Source organism: Ictalurus punctatus, unplaced genomic scaffold (genome assembly GCF_001660625.3).
Source record: "Ictalurus punctatus breed USDA103 unplaced genomic scaffold, Coco_2.0 Super-Scaffold_100060, whole genome shotgun sequence".
Taxonomy (NCBI): domain Eukaryota; kingdom Metazoa; phylum Chordata; class Actinopteri; order Siluriformes; family Ictaluridae; genus Ictalurus; species Ictalurus punctatus.
In genome coordinates this window covers 1069071-1090742 of record NW_026521090.1, presented here as the reverse complement: position 1 = coordinate 1090742, position 21672 = coordinate 1069071, and the positions used below count along the sequence as shown (strand labels likewise).

The 21672-nt window shown below is 38.2% G+C and overlaps 1 protein-coding gene and 1 long non-coding RNA gene across 2 annotated transcripts in view; one reads left to right on the top strand and one right to left on the bottom strand.

Annotated features, from left to right (window-relative positions):
* The window catches only part of LOC108262158 (histone H2AX), a 361614-nt gene that overhangs the window by 7474 nt on the left and 332468 nt on the right, over positions 1 to 21672 (top strand). The window lies entirely within an intron of this gene.
* On the bottom strand, positions 8639 to 11303 carry LOC128630798 (uncharacterized). The gene is made up of 3 exons (XR_008395030.1): positions 11081 to 11303; positions 10745 to 10982; positions 8639 to 8919 (listed from the first exon to the last, which is right to left on the bottom strand). It is a non-coding gene; the product is annotated as an uncharacterized LOC128630798 (long non-coding RNA).

The following is a 21672-nucleotide window of genomic DNA, read 5'->3' as shown; positions in this document are numbered from 1 at the left end:
TGTGTTACAGTCGATGTACACACTGTGTTTGAACCTAAATGTCATGCATCAACCAAAACTGCGCCTCCAGAATGACGGCTGAGCTTAAGATTGGCAAAATATGTCGCAGCAGTTGCATTCGTCAAATAAACTATGAGCAATTAAGTAGTGCCAATGAGATAATTACAGCAATGCGTAATGTCCAATAAGCTCAAAAAGAGTCGGACTCCTCGCACACTTCATTCTACTTGGCCAATCAAACACAATTATGAACTGGGATTCTGAGAGTTGTGCGCCTTTAACTCACTGTGTAGAAAAATGAGGTCAGCTATATAGACAACAATTTTCATTACGTATTTAATTACTTCGATTGAGGTCATTATTAGAAGTAGTAATAGTAATAGTAAAATACCTACAACCTACCTTCTGTTTTAGGCGTCGTGTGTTGTGCTGGATGGAACATGACTGCCCTCGTGTGGCCAAACTCGGGAACGGCAATTTCCCAAAAATTGCAGTATTCTCTTATTAAGCTTTTAATAGCGGTGTTTATAAGTCTATATTTGTATTATTTGGCAAATAGTGGGGTAAGAAGTAATAGATGCTATGAACATTCATGTTTCTCTCACCACTGGGGCAGAGGTGGCTTAGTGGTTAAGGCTCTGGTTTACTGATCAGAAGGTCAGGTCACCATATCATGACCCTGTGCTCTGACCCCAGCTTCCTGACATGTTGGGGTATGTGAAGAAAACAATTTCACTGTGCTCTACTGCATATGTGATCAATAAAGACTCATTATGTAGACTTATACATGACATTTTTAATTCTAAAACAGCTGCTAAACTATGTGCAGACTAAATTATGTGCAGATGTAAAAACAAAATGCTAAACACATTCTCTATTTGTGTGTGTGGTTTTTTTGTACTGTATGTGTATTTCATCAGTGTTGCTATGAGCTTATTATTATTATTATTATTATTAATAATAATAATAATAATAATAATAATAATAATAATAATAACGCAGCTCATCAGTGTTATTACTGTGCATTGTCTAGTTTTCACGTATCAAGGACAATAGACGGAGCTTCTGAACTGTTTAACAGCATTATTATTATTATTATTATTATTATTATTATTATTATTATTATTATTATTATTATTATTATTACTATTAGTTGGCCAATTATTTTTTTGATTAATCGTATGGTGGAGCGAACTTTCAGTACCATTTGTTTTTGTTTATTTAATATAAAGTCCACAAACTGAGTGTAACAAATATAAACTTCACAGTAAAACTTTACACAACTGTTTGTACAAAACAGAAAAGAACCCAACACACACACACACACACACACACACACACACACACACACACACACACACACCAGAATATATATTATTAATTTAGGACTATAGTTTAATTCGGTGCTTTTTGTGCATCTATAAAAAAAATGCATAAATACTATATATATATATATATATATATATATATATATATATATATATATATATATATATATATATATATATATATATATATATATAGTCCTAAATGAATAATAAAAACTCACTTTCACTGCACCTTGTGGTTTCTGTATCTCGGTGTCTTTAGACATTATTTTACTTTTGATCATAATGTTTGAATTAGACATTACAGATCTTACTCGCGCTACACTCTGTATCAGCGCGTCTACACCGCGCGTGACCAGCAACGTGTCCTCGTTACTAACATGTCACTTCCGACAGAATTTACACTGCAAGCGCGCAGATACAGCATATAATGACAAACTTAAATTAAACTAAACCTTTTGAACAGCTTGCACCAGTTTCCCCTGCCCCTTACACACAGTGGAGCATTTTGGATATAAACATAAGTTCAATTCAATTCAATTTTATTTGTATAGCGCTTTTTACAATAGACATTGTCTCAAAGCAGCTTTACAGAAATATCAACACGGTATACAGATATTAAAGGTGTGAATTTATCCCAACTGAGCAAGACACTGAGTGGCGACGGTGGCAAGGAAAAACTCCCTAAGATGTTTTAAGAGGAAGAAACCTTGAGAGGAACCCGACTCAGAAGGGAACCCATCCTCATCTGGGTAACAACAGATAGTGTGAAAAAGTTCATTATGGATTCATATGAAGTCTGTATGGCGTTAGGAGCAGCCGTAATCACACGAGTTGAAATTCATGTTAGATGCTCTGTTGTCGTCGATAGCAAAGTAAGCAGGATAATTGTTAGTGTAAAGAAGATTGTACTGCTATTCCTCCTAAGGCCACATCGACTGGAGGGGAGAAGAGAACATATTTATTCATTCATTTATCTTACACAAAATTTTATTTTCATTAATAGTTTGTTTACGTACACACAGACACAGACACACGCACACGCACGCACGCACACACACACACACACACACACACACACACACACACACACAGTCGGGGCCAAAAGTCTGAGAGCACTAGTGGAAAATGTTTCTATTTTGCATGTTTTTATTATTTAATTTTAACATTTTCATTCGAAATTGTATTATTGACTACAACTTCAGTAAAAAAAAAAAAAAAAAAAAAAAAAAAAAAAAACGGAGAATCTTTAAAATATTTACAAGAGATTCAGAGTTTCTTAATGTTTACAGTTGCAGATTTAAAAAAAAATATATAAATATCCAATATATTAAACATTTACTTTCTTTGTTTTAAATATTAATAAATTCTAACCAATTTATTTGAAAATGTAAGAGAAAAAAAATCCAGATTTTCAATGTGGTCTCAGACATTTTTGTGTGTGTGTGTGTGTGTGTGTGTGTGTGTGTGTGTGTTTCTGTGTTCTACTATACTGTATTCTTACCTTGCTGATGGGTCAGAATCGACTGCAATGAGAAAATACATATCCCTGCGCAAAAATATATACATTATAGGAACATTTGATAGGTTGTGTTTTTAATCTATAAAAGGTATTGTCTTTTTAAATGATGACAATTTACAAGTGATATTAAATAAATCATAGTGTACTGTAAAATGAGATTTTTTTTAAATACTTGAAATCTGTTTGATACTTGAAATCAGAATTTCTTACCTTCTTCGACATAGATCAGAAAGTCATTTCTTTGACCCTTTAAACTCTGAGCTGTCCACTTGGTGTATCACTAAATGGTTATTTAAAAGGCAAATGCACTTTGTGTTCTTCAAATGCAAATAAGTTTGACTCAAACGACAGTCTACAGCAAAGTTTAAAAAAACATGAAGCAAAAAGCTTCCATTTACATTTTACACATACATAAATATATACATATATAATATAGGTATAGGTTTTATCCAGCGAGATAATTGATTTATGAATCAATCAATGTCTGATTCATAAAAACTGTTGTACAAATGTGTGACGCAAAAGCAAAAATGTCAGGCTAAAACTGATGTGATGGATCATCCAGCGTTCCCTTTAGTCATCTGATGATATATTTATTATAGATTCTCCTTCAAACATTGTTTAATTGACTTTCAGAGTTAAGAAGTTTTCATTTTTGGCAATGAGACACAGAATCATTACTGTGACAAAACATTAATAACTTCTCCATTTGAACTGTTAAAATGTGCAGATTCATTGTATTTCAATGTGAAACTGTTCTCAAAAAAATTAGACACCAGGATAATATTAATTAATAATAGCACCTAATATTCATTAGCATTGAATTTATTAAAACACTGTGCTATTCTATCACACACCTTTGAATCATGTTAATTTAAATACTATAGTTATAGTACCTGTCAGTGCCAACATCCCCCAAGATTTCATAATGTAATGGGTTTACATTAATACTACATGAATTGATCACGCTCACTTTATATAATTCAATCTTGTAATTAGAAACTTGTGTAAATTAAGCTTAGCATAAGCAGTGTAATCATGTTTTGATGAGAAATTTAATATTTCTGTAAACTATAAATCATATCTTTTCTCAAATTTAGTCTACCTCATGTTCCATGTTTTGTTGAAACATTGTAATTGTAAATCGACACTGGTTATGAGTAAGGAGCTATATAAATTACACTTATTATTATTATTATTATTATTATTATTATTATTATTATTAATAATAATAATAATAATAATAATAATAATAATAATAATAATAATGTATTTATTTATTTATGATATATTTTAACTGTTGAAGCATATGTAATTAAACGGTGATTTCAGTGGTGGTAACACTGTATACAGTGCCTTGAATCCAATTTCAGGTGTTTTGGAGTTCTTAATGATCTGTTTTAGGAAAACTAGTATTTTGAATACATTTTGCATTAGGCTACTCAAAGCAGCTGGAGTGCTGATCTTATTTGCTTTTGCAGGATGTGTTTGAAAAAGAACTTAACTAATTCATGTGGCAGCTGCGCAATGCATAAAATCATGCAGATACAGGTAAGTATTCAGTAAGCTTCAGTTAATGTTCACAGCAAACATCAGAATCTCAGTGATCTCAGTGATGATGGTATGAATGTTGGTGCCAGACGAGCTGGTTTGAGAATTTTAGAGGCTGATCTGGGATTTCACAGACAGCAATCTCTTGAGTTTACACAGAATGGTGGAGAAAAACAAACACCTTGTTGATGAGAGAGGACAGAGGAGAATGGACAGACTGGTTCGAGCTGACAGAAAGGCTATGGTAATGATAATTCTTTACATGTGTGGGGAGCAGAAAACCCTCTTGCAACATACAATACGTCTAGCCAAATGAGGTGGATAAGCTACAACCATATTAATTCCACTCCTGTCTGTGAGCCAAGAACAGGAACCTGAGGCTAGAGTGGGTGTGGACTCACTGGAACTGGACAGTTGAAGCATGGAAAAACATTGCCTGATTTGATGAATCATGATTTCTGTTGTGACATGTAGATGATAGGGTCAGACATTGGCATCAGCAGCATGAACCTGCCTTGTGTCAACAGTCCAGACTGCTGCTGGTGGTATAACGGTGTGTAGAATGTTTTCTTTCTATTATGTGATCCTATGTGAACCTTTGCTTTCAGCATATGGTGTGAACCCCTTGGTCAGAAATAACCGAAACTAAACATTTTCCCTGTTTTTACTGTTGATCAGTCCTGTACATCGGCTTGTAAGAATTTTAGCTCGTTTCTCAGTACAGAACAGCTTCAGCTCTGGAATGCTGGTACTTTTCCTCACATGAACTGCTTGCTTGAGGTCCTTCCACAACATTTCTATTGGATTAAGGTCAGGACATTGACTTGGGAAATTCTGAAACATGAATTTTATTCTCTTTTAACCATACTTTGGTAGACCCTTATGTGCTTTTTGTGCTTAGGGTTGTTGGCCTGCTGCATGACCCACTTTCTCTTGAGATTCAGTTCACAGACAGATGTCCTGAAACTTTCCTTTAGAATTCACTGTTATAATTCAGAATTCATTGTTCCATCCATTATTGAAAGGTTCTTATAAGTAAGGTTCTTATGCTGGAATGTAGTGTTTGCTTTCTCCAAACATAACACTTCTTATTTAAACCAAAAGGTTATATTTTTCCACACAAAACATTTTTCCAAAAGACTTTTCCACGTAATCATTAGCAAACTGCAGATGGACCGAGATGTTCTTTTTGGAGAGCAGTGGCTTTCTCCTTGTAACACTGTAATTCACTCCATTGTTGTTCAGTGTTCTCCCGATGGTGAACTCATGAACATTAACATTAGCCAGTGTGAGAGAGGCCTTTGTTTGCTTAGAAGTTACCTGGGTTCCTTTGTAACCTCAGGGACTTTTACATGTCTCACTCTTGGAGTAATTTTGGTTGGTTTCTAATAAACATACTAGGTTCTCTTTTTTGATTAAATTACAGCTAATAGTAACTAGTGCCCTAGACGTATTAGGTGTAATTTATGCACTAGTCAAATATTAACCCCACCCCATCCAGTTAATAGTTATAGTTGAAATGAAGCTATCTGGCAGCCCGACATTCAGGTCTCCCCCTCAGCACTTACTGTAGAACAGCGGTGCTACAGAGGCGCAGACCACATGCCGATTCTCTCTCTCTCTCTCTCTCTCTCTCTCTCTCTCTCTCTCTCTCTCAATGTTCCCTAGTTTATAACTTATAACCTTGGTACCCAAAGTTTCCCCCTTTTTAATGTAATTTAGTTCCTTTTAATTTTGTGCCAGATCAACAGAAAATCCTCCAGTATGTTTATCCCTGAAAAGAAAATGAAACAGAACACACACACGCTGCTTGTATAATAGAAAACAGTTGACCTGTATTAAATGACTCAATGTTTTTAAGTCTGTTTTTACATCTGTTACGCTTCCGCCGGTGGATGGCGCTGCGGCGTCGAAGCACAAAGACTGCTGCAGAGCGCGCGTGCACGAGACTCTGACATATGGACACGCGCGGCTCGTTTGTTTTGATTTACTTCCTGTCCAGGTATTGGCTTATGTTCGAGGGTGTGTCTTTATTTCTCCAGGTGTCTATGCTTTAGATAATTATGTTGGTTATTTAAACCCCTCGTGCGGCTGCGCACTTCGCGCAGTATTATAGTTTGTAACGTTAGTAGTATTTAAGGAGTATAGCTTTAGCACTGTGTTAGAATGCGTGTAGCATGCTAGCGGTCTCAGTTCCATGTTCTGTTTTCGAGTAATGCCTAGACTGTAGTTCCATGGTTGATCCAGCTAGTCCTGTTCAGCATAGACCGCGTTTCTTGTGTTCTGTTAGTTTGTGTATCAATAAAGACGGCGCTCCTGCGCTTACTTCCTGCTAACTGTCCTGTGTCGTTACATCACATTCCTGTCCAGTGAAGTGATTATTTGACAATAATAATCATCATTATTATTATTGCAACATAGTACATGCGGTCATACACATTAGGGTTAGTGTGCTACATGGGATACACAGTAGTCATTACTAAAGCCATTAATGTACTTTTTGAGTTCTAAATGAATAGTTCAATTCATATTTTGCAGAAACTTAATTTATCTAATTCTAAAGCATCATTGTTATATTTTTTTCTGTCACAGTGAGATGGCAATATTTTGACGGGTGTGGAAGGCCTCACTGGGACATTTTGTATTAGTAGTGTAAAACATATGCATTGGCTTACATATTGGTAGACATATGCAAATTAAAAAATATATATACATGTAGGAAACACTTAAGAGACTTAATCTATATGTAACAAGAAAATGTAGGAATGGGATAAGCTGACTTAAACATCGTTATCTAGTTGGTGGCTGTGGCTCAGGTGGTAGAGCAGGTTGTCTAATTGTAGGGTTGGCGGTTTGATTCCTGGCGCACATGACTTGAAGTGTCCTTGGGCAAGACACTGAACCCCAAGTTGCTCCTGATGTCAAGTTAGCACCTTGCATGGTAGCTCTGCTACCATTGGTGTGAGAATGGGTGAATAGTTACGTCAATATTTGTGTAGGAAAGTTCCTCATATTCAGAGTAGGGCTAGGCAGGTGCTCAAGTTGCTATGATTTAATAAAGCAGCATGTCAGTTACATTTATGTTTTTAAATAAGAAGTCATTTACAGTGCATATACACTATAAAGAAAACAGTCACCCACTATTTATTTGATAGCACATTGTGCTATTCTGTGTGTCACATTTTTATTAAAGAGACCAGAGTGGGGCGCACGGTGGCTTAGTGCTAAGCACGTTTGCCTCCCACCTCCAGGGTTGGGGGTTTGATTCCCACCACAACCCTGTGTGTGCGTAGTTTGCGTGTTCTCCCTGTGCTGCTCCCCCTGTCCAAGGACATGCATGGTAGGCTGATTGGCATGTCCAAAGTGTCTGTAGTGTATGAATGGGTGTGTGAATGTGTATGTGAGTGTGCCTTGCGATGGCCTGGTACCCTGTCCTGTGCCCTATGATCTCTGGGATAGGCTCAAGGTTCCTGTATGATAGGAGATGTAGAAAATGGGGGTGGATGGAAACGAGAGTGAAATTTTATTATCCTGAGTATCCAGTTACACAAATGGAGAAGTGAGTTTAGATTTGGCTAAATAAATCATACTATCTAGAAACAAACAAGTGGGATATAATCAGTGGCTGATTTTAGACACAATCATTCTTGATATTATTAATAATTCTGCTGTTGGTTTGAGTTGAGCACTGACAATCAAATTAAAAGAAGATGAAGCTAGCATTTAGTGGTTTGTTTTTTTTTTTTTTGTTTGTTTGTTTTGTTTGTTTGTTTTTACAGTGGAGTGATGAGAAGAAATCCTCAGAGACTGCTACAGTGTCCTCCCAGGATACCAGGGCTAATCATAGGCTGAAGTGTTTCAGAGACATTCTGGACATTTTTTCTGTTTCTGAAAGCAGGACCTCGCACTCGCCGCGCAGTACTGGCCATTATCTTCTATGGAAAGTAGCTAAGGATTGTCCAAAAAGTCGCTAGATATGTCGCTAGATGCTTTAAAAAATAAAAAAAAAGTTTCTAAAGGGGTCTGAGAAGTGGACCGAAGCTGTCCCTGTTAAAATGAATGAGTGAATGGCAGGAGGAGGAGGGGCTGCAGCGGGGAGTCATATTTTGAGTGAAAGGATTGTATTCGTGTTCTTTTGAAAATAAACCCTTTAAAGTGATTGTTATTTTTTATTTATTGATGTTTTATCATTCAAGCACTTTTTAACCACTTTTTTAACATAAAAAAAAAATTGGCTATTTTCAAGGTTTTCCAGTACTTAAATTTCCAAATGCCAAATTCAAGCACCTTGTACAAACCCTGTGGTAATAATTTTTCATGGATACATTTCCCAAACAAACAAACTAAAAAACTTCTAGTACTTCTAATTAATAAACCTATAACATCAGTTAGCTAGTATTTTCAAGTGCTAAACCCAAACCTCACACATTTGATGTTTTTTCTTTCTTTTTGTTCTTTGAACACTTCTTCTTCTTCTTCCGCTTCTTCTTCTTCTTGTTTCAGATATATTTCTGCCACCTGTAAGTCAGAATGACAAAATTCTTGACTGTAATATCACTCAGGTAAAAGAAATAAATCAATGAATTAATAAATAAGTAACAGTAAACTGATTTTCTGCAAATTTCATGGAACTATTAATAGAGATTTTAGCGTATTTAATACAAATTATATCACACTGCTGTTGCACTCTGGAATCTGATAGGTCAGAAGGTCTGAAGGTTGCAATTCATATCTCAGGTTTATATTAATGTGCTCATTGTAATAAGTTATCCTGTCTATGATAGCAAATCATTCACAGAGACTTCTCTGGCAAACATTCCACATAATCAAAGTCTAATAATAAACAGATTTGTGCTGTACTACTTTAATAAGAACTTTTAGTCGTTGATATGGTGAAGCTATCTATAAGGAGGTGTTTATTTAAGATTTATGGAAAGAGACTCGGGCCACAGATTTCTCCAGATTCTGAATTTTTTCATGATATGATGTGCTGTAGATGATGAGATATTCATAGCCTTCACAATTTTACATCGAGGAGCATTATTCTGAAATTGTTCCACAAATTGTAGATGTAGTTTTTCGCAGATTGGTGTACAGAGGCCCATCTTTACTTCTGAAAGACTCTGCCTCTCTAAGATACTCTTTTTATACCCAATCATGTTACTGACCTGTTGCCAGTTAACATAATTAGTAGCACAATGTTCCTCCAGCTGTTTCTTTTTAGTAACACTTACTGTTCCAGCCTTCTGTTGCCCCGTCCAAATTATTTTGGGACGTGTTGCGCCCATAAATTCAAAGTTACCTATTTTTTTCCTTTAAATGCTACATTTCCTCAGTTTACACATTTGATTTGTTTTTTATGTTCTACCGTGAATAACATATGGGTTTATGAGATTGCAAATCATTGCATTCTGTTTTTATTTACATTTTTCACAACGTCCCAACTTTTTTGGAATTGGGGTTGTAGTACTTCCTCCCATTACCCAGGAAAGTGAGATGTTGCTGTTTACAAATGTCAACATGTTTTTGATAATTATTGAGCATCACACCAAAAATTAATTAATGAGGACTGTCACCAAATTTCTGAAGCTAGGCCAAACATCCTAGCACTAGTTGGCAAAAGTTAGTTTAGCATTTTTTGCTATGTGCCAAATTTGGTCATACAAATGGAGCAGAGCTAAGATCAGATAGCTGTTTATGAGGAACTGTATGTCTGATCAAGCTGAAATTTGATATGGTAGATATACCGTATGTGCTAATCTATAATAGATTCTCATGATGACTTAATTACTGAAAAAAAACATGCCTGTCATTGGCCAATCAGATATCAGATAATTGAAAAGTTTCCCATTAGGTTATTGCCACAAAACTTGAATAGAAAGTTCAGGGATGGACCTCCTAGTATCCAATGCAATCTCGCTCAAATTGGCTACCTGGGGCGTGCTGTTCATGTTTATAAGGGTCAGCGTTAAGTTCAAATAGCTGTTTCTCAGGAACCAAAATGCCAATTGAGCAGAATTTGCTGTGCGCTTTCTGCTAATCTGTAACTGAATTACTTCAAAAATGTCTGCCTTCTGCCAGTCGGCTTTCAGCAGGTAGGTTACACAACTAGCATTGAGCCATCATCACAAAATGTGATATGCATAAGTATGTTCACATATGGTCTCTTTATTGTTCTATGAATCTTGACAAGAACTGGCCACTGGGAGTGCTATACGCAGGGAGTGTTTGGACAGATTGCCTCTTATCGCTATATTACTATTATTATTAGCAGTAGAAGTAGTTGTATTATTATTATTATTATTATTATTATTATTGCAGTAGTAGTACTGATATTTCCTACCGTTTTTTTAAGTTTCATTTTCCACCTCTGGTTCTGTAGTCCAACAGATCTGACGCACTGAAGGCTGGGCATTGGCAGATATCGTCTATGATGAAAAATTAGTATTATTTATTTATGAATCTACCATACATGTCATGAACACAAACCTTTTGAATAATTTTGTCCCTCACAGTAGGGTTCATAAGATACTCACTGATGTTAAACTTCAATCTCAGAAATGCCCTCTTAGTAACAGGCACTAAAAAAAATTAGCAATGTTGATATTTAGCAGCTGTTGTAAAACTTAATTTGACTTCAAATGTATATGATATTGTGAACTGGATATAAAAGTGTAACCTGGAACCCCATAGACTTCCACTTCACAGAGCGTGAGAGCCTGGATAACATTGGGAATGATGATGTTCACATGACGACCCCTCATGTTGCAGGTGTAATTTGTAGAGGCACCAGCAGGGATGCTAGAGATAACGACACATCTGTGGGGAGAGAGAGAGAGACTTTGACTTTTAAAATATAATTTATTCTACAATTAAAAAACCTTAACATACAGAACACATTGTTTTAAGACCCATTACCAATTGAAAAAGAGATTCTCGCCTCTTATAAGTTACCCCTTTGTTTACACACCATTTCTTCTCAAACATCGGAAGATCACCATTCATTTGGTAAAATTCATACTTTAATCTAATCCTAGACTCAACCAAGGCCTTAAATAATTTAACCATGTTTACTTCTTTCCCTTCTGATCCCATTTTGTCAGCCTTCCAAATGGCTAATTTTGCTTGACCGACCAAAACATTCAAATAGGTACAGATTTCCTGCCTGTGGCGAGAATATCTACCCCCATAAATAAACCCGGTTTTCAAGAAAATGATCCCCAAACTACGAAACATTGTATACAATAGATTAAAGAGCGGAGATAATTTACAACATTCACAAAAGACATGAAACACAGTATCGAGTTCATCACACAAAGTACACAGTGGAGACGGTGCATATTTACATTTAAACAAAAACACTTTTGTTGGTAATGCACAATGTAAAATCTGCCACTGTAAGTCACCAGACTTTTTTTGGTAGAGGGTTCTTATACAATAACCGCCATGAAGGTTCATTATCTCCCGACTTCAAGAAATGAGTCCTCCATTTTGTATGCCTCCTCCCCCTTAGATGTCTGACAAAGTCGGACTTTACACAGGAAATATATGCATTTTGCTTGTTCACCATGGAAAACGGAAGACTTTGCAAGCCTTTAAAGGATAACAACATGTTTACATTGTCTCCATTGTTAATTTGAGCTACCTGTGGAGTTATGTACACTTCTGGAAAAAAAGACCTTTGTGTTACCACCGGACATAAACTTGGTTATATATTATCCCACAAACATGCAGGAAAAGATGTTTTCAAATCCTTTAATATGTTCCCGACTATTCTCTCTGATCTACCAGTAATTTTTCTAGTTAGATTCTGTACTGAAAAACATTCTCTATTCGACAAGTCAAACAGGTTTCCAACTTTAGTTATCCCAGTTAAAACAAAGATAGAAATTTCGGTGTTGGATATAATGCATTTTTTTAGAAAACCAAGGACTGTGCAGAAGTGGTTCATCAAAACCAAAATGTTCTTTCCGCTCCGACTTAAAGTAACCCCAAGCTTCAAGAACCGATCCATAAAACCTTATCTTAAACATGTCTTTTACCACATTTCCCGAAATCAGAAACATTTGTTTATCAAAATCCATCTTGTTTTTTCCACGTAGAATGGCAAGGCCAAAGCTAATCCATGGTAGAGAGTCCGACGAGTAAAGCAGTTTTTGGGCAGTCTGCAACCTCATGGATTTCACCTTAGAGGCTAAATGAATTAATCCCTGACCGCTATCAATTGTAGGGAGACACAGTACCCCAGGGGGGAAGCCAATGATGACCACCCCAAAAGAAGTCTACAAAGGCTTTTTGAAGTTGTGACAAAAGCTCTTTCGGAGGGTCCAACACGGTTAGACGATGCCACAGCATTGAGGTGGCTAGATTATTCACCACCAGCACCCTGCCTCTGTAGGAAAGCTGGGCTTGAATCCACTTCCATCTCTGGAGCTTGCCTGTCACTTTTTCTACAAGTCCTTCCCAATTCTTGTTCATGTGCTGTTCAGTCCCAAAGAACAGCCCCAGTATCCTAACCCCCTCTTTATTCCAAGGGTGCTGATGTGGAAGCTGAGGTGGATTTTGGTGTGACCAATGGCCTAACAATAAAGTGTCAGTTTTTCCCCCAATTGATCCGTGCGGAAGAAGCACTCTAAAAGATGTTGAGGCATGAGGTAAGACGTTTAACATCATCTTCAGATCTAATGATCACTGGGATGTCATCTGTATACGCGGTGAGTTTCACCACTGCTGTGTTTGAAAGGTGAGATGTTGGAACTGTAAATCCTTGCAGCTTCTCTCTCAGAATCCTCAACATTGACTCAATGGAAATCGTGTACAAGAGACCAGACAAACTACACCCTTGTGTCACACCTCTACCTACAGAAGAAGGTCTGGTCAAAATTCCATTTATTTTCAGCATACTATAGACATCTTTATAAAGAAGCCTTATCCATGAAATAAACTGATTCCCAAAGCCAAAGCTTTCAAGTATTTTGAACAGGTATTCATGGTCAAATTTATCAAAGGCTTTTTCTTGGTCCAAACACACAAGTACAAGATCTAATGTATGCAGTTCCGTTAAGTACACCATGTCCCGCACAAAAAAAGATTGTGAAATATAGATCGCTAGGCTACACAGTAGGACTGATCTTCATGGATGATGGATGCTATAGATTTTTAAAGATGATTTGTCAGAGTTTTAGACAATATTTTATAATCAGTTCCTAAAAGAGAGACCGGTCGCCAGTTCTTCAATAAACCAAGATCTCCTTTCTTGGGTAAAAGAGTCACTACAGCTCTTCTACAACTGATGGGTAGGATATTTGACTCAAAGCTTTCGAGAAACACCTCATACAAATCCTGACCAATGAGGGACCAGAAGGCTTTATAAACTTCAGAAGTCAAGCCATCCAATCCTGGTAATTTCCCCGAAGATTGCTGCTGGACAGCTTCCGTTAACTCCTGAAAGGACAAAGGTTTCTCCAGCTCTGCTTTATCTTCATGTCCAAGATGCGGCAGTCCATCTGAAAGCAGATTAATTGCTCCAAGGTCACAGGGTTGTGCAGTATATAATTCTTCATAAAAAGATAGAGTTTGCGAAAAAAAAAAAATCTTTTCTGTTATTTCTTTCCCATTTAACAATTTAAGATGATTTATATTCTTTTTTCTCTGATGTTCTTTTCCAATGAAAAAAAGAAAGTTGTTGAAGAATCCATGCTGTTTAACTGAAGATATCTTCCCAGTATGGATGTACTACGACTTATCTCTTCATACAAATTTTTCAAAATCATGTTGTACTCGTCAAGCATTTTTGCAGTTTCCATCTCTTCACCATCACTAATGGAGCTGCTTAGCTTCAGAATCTGCTGTTCCAAAAACTTAACCTTTTCCTAGTTCAGTCAGGTGACTCCTTGTGTATTGTTGGCACAAGAGCCGGATCTGTACATTTCCAATATCCCACCACTGGCTTAAAGTATTATACTGTGATTTTCTCTCTCTCCACTCTCCCCAAAACTGAGCAACAAATTGTACGAAAACTTTATCTTGCAATAATCTATTATTAAAAGCCAAATCTTATAATATGTGTTACTCTGCGTTATAGTCATAGTTACTGCAATATAGTGGTGATCCGAAAATGGTGTTGGCGAAATATCACTATTGGAAAATCTTCCTCTGTCGTTCATCTGAACATAAAATCTATCGAGTCGTGCACTGGAAACTGTATTAGAATTCATTTTCACCCATGTATATTGTTTACTGCCAGGGAAAGCTTCTCTCCATACATCTACAAGACTATGAAACTGAACAACGGTTTTGAGAGTCTCAGACGAATTTGGATGAGGTTCAACATGATTCCGATCCATAGTGTAATCGAATGTACAATTAAAATCACCAGCTAAAATTATTATTCTATTCTGCGAAACTTTTGAAATAACGTCTTTTACTTTTTAAAAAAAAGAAGCTCTTTCTGCCCCATCATTCGGAGCATAAATATTAATAAGAGATTGCGATAACTCAAAGCGTAAATTATATAATATAAATATAAAATATAAATAATTTCTTCAGCTCTACTGTCTTGAATTTGTAAATCCGATGAATTAAGAACTTCTACTCCGGCACTCACGTTTGAATCATGGCTCACTGAGCCATTGCACCTGATTGTCCATATATGTGTGTGTGTTTCTTGCAGAAAAACTACACTTGCTTTTTTCCAACTAAAAAAATCGAACAAAGCGAATAATTTTTCAGCACCACGACATCCATTAATGTTCAAAGATCATAAGTTTAAGGATGCCATGATGCTGACTATTGAATAAATGACGAATGACATCGCAACACAGGTCTCATTATCTCCTCTCTTCATTACAACATATTCAAACCTTCTTCGCCTTACGGTTAATCATGACTTTTACCTTTGTAATTATTTTCCTGAGGCGATAAAGCTTCTGAATGCTAAGCTCTTCATCAGTTGCTTTATTCATCGCCATTTTACACGACACCAAAAAGCGCTTTAAATCAGGGAAAAAAGTCTCAATTTGTGGTTTCCGAGCTCCTTTAGTCTCATCTAGAAAGTCATTAATTTGCTTTAATGTGTACAGTCTAGCGCTGAGAGACTCTGTTCCTTCAGCATCATCCATATCAGAAAAACTCTCTATGCTCTCTAGATCAACATCTGAGTCATTCTCAGAGTGAGCATACTCTGAACTCATGGTGGACATCTGAGTACAAATATCTACAGCTGCTTCACTTTCACCATCTCCTTTATTACTTTCTATTTCTGTCTGTTCTTTTTCTGATGGTTTATCATGTTCATTTACTGTCTGAGTCAATGTTTCTCCACTACTTGCCTGACTTACGCGCTCCTCTTTGTAATCATGATTTTCTACATCTCCTGCATCAGGATTCCCTTTAGGTGCTATTTTAACATATGGAACGAGATGGTTCTGTCTATGCTCCTTCACTTTGGAACTCTCTTCCTCCTGAACTCAGGGAAGCCCAGACTTTTGGCATTTTTAAAGCTCTTCTCAAGACACACTTTTTTAAACTTGCATTCGACTGCTGATGTCTTTTTCGATTGTTTAATAATTATTTTTATTAGTATTAATGTTGTTATTTTTATTCTTATTAACCTTTATTTGTTTTATTTTTCTGTGGACTGTGATTTTATGTACAGCGCTTTGAGAAGCTGCTTTAAAGGCGCTTTATAAAATGAAGTTTATTATTATTATTATTATTATTATTATTATTATTATTATTATTATGGTTATTTTGTCTGGCATGTCACTCGGTTGTTTGAAGATTAGACGGTCTGACATGTCCTAGTTCTCCGCACAAAAAACACAGCATATGATCCGAACTAATAAAGATTGTGTAATGTTTGCCTTCATTAGTCAGCTTTACAGCCAGATTGAGCGGATCCTGTTGTTGATTCAGAATCATGTTCGTAAATCGCCGAAACGACACAACGTGCTTGATATCCGGATTTTTCAGACCGAGTGGAATCAGGTCGTGTCATTAATCGCGAGTCCGCATTTAACCAGGTCATCTACCATCTGAACCTCAGCGAGAAAAACAACAACAGCTTTATTCATCCTACAAGCTGACTGGATATTTGACCACCGACCTGTTCACTGACTGCAACCAGCACATCTTCCACAGATACGGAGTCATCAGGTGTACATTTAAATCCATGTCTCAGAGTCAAGCGTGAGAAATCTCCCCTTCACCCCACTTGTCAAAGTTTTCCGACCGAAGTCGGCGCTCAAAAAAGTTTTATGTCTAAGATTAATCTTTTTTTCCACGAATCTTAAAAAAGAACGAAGAAATTGATTAAAAGTAACAAACTCTCAAAAGTGTCCCGCAAACTCTCGACTCCTCCCACTACCCACAATCCTGAGCGAGACTTTTGACTTTTAAACTCACTTTATTTACCAATTGTTTAGGGAAAACAGAAAGTATCACTTATTCAAAAGGAAAAAAGGAAAGAGAATCTATGCATTTAAACATGGAGGTGAAGAATGGTTAAATTAGTAAAGACAATCACCAGTGAAAAACAATTTCACCATCATCCGTTATAGAAAACAAACCCATGTTTGCGCACCATGTCTTTTCGAACATTTCCACATTGTCATTCATTATATGGAATTCATGTTCAAGTTTAATCCGTGACTCTATTAGAGCTTTGAATAAGTTCACGGTGTTGATTTCGAAGTTCCTTCCGCTTTTAGTCTATAGGATTTCCAGATGGCTACTTTTGCCTGTCCAACTAGAAAGTTGATCGATGTACATCGTTCTCTGCGTGAACGGGAATATTTACAACCTAAAATAAACATTGCTTTAGAAAAGGGTGACCCGAGATCGTTAATTATTCTGTCCAGTGTATTCAAAAGAGGGTCCAGTCTGTGGCAGTCGCAGAAGCAGTGGAACACAGTGTCTGGTAGTCCACAGAACCTGCAGAGGGGAGAGTCCGTGAGGTTACACTTAAACAGGAAGATATTGGTCGGCATCACAGAGTGAAGAACTCGCCACTGTAGGTCTCCAGATCGCTTTGGTAGGGGACTCTTATAGAGCAGCCTCCACATAGGGGACTGAGACGGAGGAGTGGATATGTGTATTCTCCACTTTCTGTCTGTCCGTCCTTTGAGCTCTCTTGAAAGTTCGTTTTTTATGCAGAAGTTGTACAATTGGTCTTTTGCTATCATTGAAAAGCGGACGTTTCTAAGTCTTGTGTACGAGAGAAGTTGGCCTGTGCCATCGTCGTCTGGAGCTTCGCTGGGAGTTATGTACAACTCTGGAAAAGACGTTTGATCAGGATCTCCAGTCATATAGTTGTTTATGAACGTCAGTAGGGGTGTGGGGAACAAAGCCTTCAAAGTCCTTACCACATTCCCCACAATCCTCTCTGACCTGCCTCCAATCTCTTTGGAAAGTTGGTGTACTTGTATCCACTCTCGCTTATCCTGGTCAATAAGATCTCCCACCTTGGCTACTCCTGCTGAGATGAAAGCAGTAATCTCGCTTCTAGACTCAGTTTGTTCAGGGAACCAGGTGTTGTAAAAGAGTGGTTCGTTCAGACCATAATGATCTTTCCATTGCGTTCTAAGCTGAGACCAGGTTTTAAAAACTGTTCCATAATAGTGACTGACAGGCACGGCCTTTGTGACACTATTAGACATTAAGAACATCTGTCTGTCGAGTCCCATTCTTCCCGCAAACCTCAGTACTGCAAGCCCAAAACTGACCCATGGCACAGTACTTGGACAGTACAACAGCTTCTGAGCAGTTTGTAGTCTCAGGGCCTTCACCTTGGACTGAAGATGGATCAGACTCTGCTCGCCCTCACACACCGGTAAACTCAGTGCGCAGGATGGTATCCAATGGTGACCGCTCCAGACGAAGTCCACAAAGCACTTCTGAAGTTGGTGTAGGAGTTCTTGAGGTGGATCTAATACTGTCAGACGGTGCCATAGCATCGAGGCAGCCAAGTTGTTTATCACTAGGACTCTGCCCCTGTAGGACAGCTGTGATTGAATCCATCTCCATCTATTTAGCTTTTCAGTAACCTTACTGGTCAATCCATCCCAGTTCTTCTGCATATATCGATCTGTGCCAAAGAAGATCCCAAGTATTCTCACTCCCTCCTTGCTCCATGAACAGTCCTGTGGGAGGTGAGGTATATTCTCCTCCTGCCATTGGCCTAGGAGCAAGGCATCAGTTTTGTTCCAGTTTACGCGTGCAGATAATGCTCTCTGAAAGACATCGAGGCTAGAAACCATATGACCGATGTCATCCTCAGATCTGATTACCACCGTCACATCATCAGCGTATGCTGTGAGTTTGATTATGGTCACATCAGATAGATCAGGGCTTAACACTGAAAACCCTTGCAGGTTTTCTCGCAGGCGTCTTAGCAGGGGCTCGATGGAGAGAGTGTACTGCAGACCGGACAGGCTACAGCCTTGTCGAACACCTCTGTGCACGGAAAACGTTCTTGTTAGTGTTCCATTTATTTTCAGCATGCTGTACACATTAGTGTACAGCAGCCTAATCCATGAGATGAAGCGTCCACCAATGCCAAAAGCTGTTAGAGTCTTAAAGAGATAGCCATGATCCACTCTGTCAAAAGCCTTCTCTTGTTCTAGTGACACTAGACCCATCTCTGCCTTATATAGCTCTGTGAGGTGTAACAGGTCTCGCACCAGAAAAAGGTTGTTAAAGAGTGAGCGACCTGGGATGCAGTATGACTGGTCTTCATGTACTATTGTGGCCAAAAATCTTTTAAGGCGGTTTGTTAGTACCTTCCAAAAGATTTTATAGTCTGTCCCAAGGAGAGACACAGGATGCCAGTTCTTTAAGCTACCAAGGTCTCCTTTTTTGGGTAGCAGAGTAATTACAGCTCTCCTACAGCTGAGGGGTAAAACTTTTGATTCCATACATCTGAGTATGACAAAGTGCAGGTCTGGGCCAATCAAAGGCCAGAATGTTTTATAAAATTCAGAGGTCAATCCATCCAGCCCCGGTGACTTTCCGTTTGACAGCTGGTGAGCAGCTGTACTGAGCTCTTCAAGCAAGAGTGATTCCTCGAGTTCATTCCTCTCACACTCACTCAGCTGTGGTAGTCCACTCAGGAGTTCTTCAATTGCTTCGGGATCACATGGCTGGCTGTTGTACAGTTTCTCGTAAAAAGATAACGCTTGTAAAGTGATGTCATCTTTGTCGGTGGTTTCTTGCCCATTGGGCAGTTTCAAGTGGCTGATGGACTTCTTTTCTCTGTTTTTTTTCTCCAGTGCGAAGAAGAAAGATGTAGATGAGTCCATTTTATTATATTGTATAAACTTAGTCCGCACCATGGCACCTTGATCTCTCTCTTCATACAAGTTTTTCAGAAGAATTTTGTTCTTCTCCAGCGTTACTTTTGTTCTTGTTTCTTCTTCTTTGCTTATTGAGCTGCTGAGTTTCAGTATATCCTTTTCAAGAAAGTTGATCCTTTCCTTGATTTCTCTGGTGCTATTTTCCGTGTATTGTTGGCAGAAGATCTGGACCTGAACTTTGCCAATGTCCCACCACTGGTTTACTGATGTATACTGAACCGTTCTCTCTCTCCAAGACTTCCAGAAAAGTGTAAAGGCGTGAATAAAGTGATGATCCTGTAATAACCTGTTGTTAAAATGCCAGTGATGTTGACGGGAAGTGCTCAGTGTGGTAGTGACAGCAACAGAAATGTAATGATGATCAGAAAGATGAGTGGGATGAATATAACAGTTATAAAATCTGCCTCTGTTGAATTTTTTAGTATAAAGTCTATCGAGTCTTGCTGCAAGAATCTTTCCGGGAGTTGATTTTAGCCAAGTATACTGCCTGTCTATGGGTAGAGTTTCTCTCCACACATCTACTAAATTATGGTTTTGTACCATGGTTCTAAGTGCTTCTGCTGAGCGAGGATGAGGTTCGCCATGATTCCGATCTACACTCTGATTCAAAGTGCAGTTGAAATCTCCAGCTAAAACGATGATCCTTTCTTGAGGGATATCTGAGATGGCTTTATCCAAAAGATTAAAAAAACTGCCGCGTTCCGTGCCAATGTTGGGAGCATAGACGTTAATCAAGGAAAGCGAGAGTTCGTGTAGATCAATATCTACTCCCTGCATCCTTCCAGGTATAATTTCTACTGCGTTTATTGCTTGTTCTCGAATATCTGCAGAGAACAATATAGCAACCCCAGCGCTCATGTTTGAGCCATGACTGTGAAAAACCTGACCTTTCCACTCACTTAACCACTGAATTTGATTACTGTTTTCTGTATGTGTTTCTTGTAGAAATACTATGTTAGCCTTCTTTGTAGTAGTTAGTTCCGTCCGCGCAGCGGGGCACATCGGGCAACAAGCATTCGCCAGCGGGCTCGGTCGGAAGCGTCGATTTCCACATCTTCCCACTTGACATCGAGCGCTCGTAGATCTTCCATGAATGTTCGTCGCCATGTATTCTGCGGCCGCCCTACTCTTCTCTTCCCCCGTGGCGGCGTCCAGCGCAGCGCGATCTTTGCGTGGCGGTGGTCAGACATCCGTAGAATGTGTCCTGCAAAGCGCATTCTTCGCTCTAACCTTCTACCTTCTAACCTCTAGCCTTCTTTAGGAACAGAAAATTAAAAAGACTGAAACGCTTCTCACCACTACGGCATCCATTAATGTTGAGTGAGCCAATGTTTAGAGAGGCCATGTTTTTTTATTTATTTAAGTTAACATTGCCCCTTCTTTTTGAACTTGTGTTGTATCGTCTTTTTCACTTTTAGCATCATTTTTTTCAGACGGTAGTGTTTTTGTTGGTCAAGTTCTTCAAGAGTGGCATTTTGCATTACTACGTGACATGACAAGTAAAAACGTGAGAGATCGGGAAAGAAGGTTTCAATTTTGAGTTTCTTAACCCCTTTTGTCAGATCTAAAAAAGCATTTATCTGTAATGTGGTAATCAGCTGAGAACTACTGAAAGTTTTGTGTAGTCTAGCTATCATCCCTGAGGAATCAACGTCCTCATCAGAGCTACTCCCTGGATCTTCAAGTTCGTTTTCTGAGCCATCACGCTGTGAGCTTTCTAAAGCCATCTCAGAACAAGTTTCCTGCATTTCCTCCTCTAGCTCTAGTGAAACGTTAGGATCAGCCTCTGGATGAACAGGCTGTGAGAGCTCCTCACTCCCCGTGAGGTCGGTCTGACACAGGGACCAAGGCTGTAAGTGCACTTCACTCCCGGTGGGATTTGTCTGAGATAGACACCGAGGTTGTGGGGGAGGAGGTT